This window comes from Engystomops pustulosus, chromosome 7 (assembly GCF_040894005.1).
Source record: "Engystomops pustulosus chromosome 7, aEngPut4.maternal, whole genome shotgun sequence".
Taxonomy (NCBI): domain Eukaryota; kingdom Metazoa; phylum Chordata; class Amphibia; order Anura; family Leptodactylidae; genus Engystomops; species Engystomops pustulosus.
The window spans coordinates 154,022,384-154,024,690 of NC_092417.1; the positions used below are offsets into that span (position 1 = coordinate 154,022,384).

Here is a 2,307-nt window from a genome sequence, read left to right on the forward strand (position 1 = left end):
TTACTGGAGGAGTGTAAACAGTTTATTGTAACAGACATGAGTGTGCGTTTAGATCCAGCATCTTCTGTACATTGCTGGGAATGGAATGCTGTAACATGGAATAGAAGCTCTGGGATTAGTCCCTCTTCTTGTACTCCTCCAGGTTGGCCAAGATGTAGCCCGATGGAACCAGGAAGGTGATCATGAATGCGGTCAGGCCAATGGCTGTGTCCTGGAGAGAGAAGATAACATTAATACTCCATTCAACTATTTCAAATGTAAAAGCAGGAGTCATCCACACAATACATGTGATGTACTAAGGACAATCCATTATCTCTTCCCTAAAACCAGATGTACAGAAGAGTACGGACAGTATATCAGACATTATTAAAGAGGTTCAGTTTCAGCAAATCAATATTGTTTTTGTAATGCAAGTTACAATTTTTCCAATATACTTTCATCAATTCTTCAGTTTTAGGCTGCATTCACACGCGGTATGCCTGCCGTGCGGGCATACCGCCGTGCCCTGGAGGTGAGGAGTTGCCCCTCCTCCCTCCATAGGAAACAGCGGCGCACGGCCACACACCAGGCAAAAGATAGAGCATGTTCTATCTTTTTCTGGTGTACGGTGTGGATCGGTGCCACACGTGTGGCGCCGTGCCACCATTGCCGTCTATGGGGACGTATATGCGGCCGCAGATTTTCGGCGGCATGTACTTCCCCGCAGACAGCAGTGTGAATGAGCCCTTAGGCTGGTGCCACACGTAGCGCTTTGTCTGCGCTTGCAAACAGACACTAATTGAAGCCACAGAAATAAACACTTATTTTTGTTACAGAAGATGGAGGTCCAAACACATGCATGAGCTGGGACTAACATGTGAAGAATAAAGGAGATTTCAGCCATTCCTAACCACAACGTAACTTTACACCAAGCATCATTTCAATCCCATACTAAAAAAAATAAATCATTTCCCCAAGTTTTTACTTTCTTTGTACAATTCTGTACAAGGACCGTAATAAGCCCTGCCTGCAGCTACCTCCAGCAGATAGATTCAGTATAGCCACAAATCAATAAGGTCTCCAGTATTAAAAGACTCCAGTTTCAGCAGATAAAGTTAAAATTACCCAATAAACTTTCTGTATCAATTCCATACTGTTTTCTAGATCTCTGCTTGCCGTCATCCTATAGGAACCTTCATAGTTTACTTCCAGTGGATAGAAATCAGTCTCTGATCATGTGATGTCACACAGGTGCAGGGCTCATTACAGTAAATCAGAGCGAAGTGATAATGAGATGTCACTCCTGACCATGGACTGATTGCTATCCACTGGAAGTAAACAATGAAGGTTCTTATAGAATGACAGCAAGCAGAGATCTAGAAACTAGTGAGTAATTGATACAGAACGTTTATAGGGTAATGTTAACTTTATCAATTACTCACTGGTCTCTAGATCTCTGCTTGCTGCCATTCTACAGGAACCTTCATTGTTTACTTCCAGTGGATAGCAATCAGTCCATGGTCACAAGTGACATCACATTATATCACTTAGCTCTAATAACTGATGAGCCCTGCACCTGTGTGACATCACATGATCAGAGACAGACTTCTATCCACTGGAAGTAAACTATGAAGGTTCCTCTAATATGATAGCAAGCGGAGCTTTAAAAAAGTGAGGAATGATACAGTGAGCATATCGGAAAAATTAAACTCCTTTATGCAATTAACATTTACCTGCTGAAATTGGACAACTTTAGTCAATGGAAATTCAGTATAGTTTATAATAATGAAGATAATTCCATGTGGAGCTACTGGATATACTGGAATGGAATATATCCATCATTTAGTTGCATATATGACCTGAGTAGATCTTTATCAACCTAGTTAACATACATAAAGTGGACAATCCCTTTAAGTGGAACACACAGCCGTCAGCAATACAATATTCTACTGCTATGTAAAAATTGATGCAGGCAGCAAGATACTGGCGATTAACACATTACATCCTGGCCCCGGCCATGCTCAGCCAGTGCGCGCCCCCACTGCACAGGGCCTTACCACGGGGCTGGAGCCGGCGGTTGCCACGGAAGAAGACATCCCCCTCCGGGAGATGAGCTGGGCTAGGCGGGGGAGACGGAACAGACGGGACACTGCGGAGGATGACATGATGCTGCGATCTGCGATAACCCTGCGGCAAGGTCGGCAAAATGGAATCTGCGTTACCGGCTGCTTTATATAACCACGCGATCACGTGACCGGAACAAGAGCTAGAGAATCGATGGAACGCTAGGGAGAAAAGGCGGCCATTTTACCGGAGCTCAGCTCAGTG

At 44.1% G+C, this 2,307-nt stretch overlaps 1 long non-coding RNA gene across 1 annotated transcript; it reads right to left on the minus strand.

Moving 5' to 3' along the window:
• LOC140071083 (uncharacterized) lies at positions 1 to 2,307 on the minus strand. The gene is made up of 2 exons (XR_011849038.1): positions 2,037 to 2,307; positions 1 to 211 (listed from the first exon to the last, which is right to left on the minus strand). It is a non-coding gene; the product is annotated as an uncharacterized lncRNA (long non-coding RNA).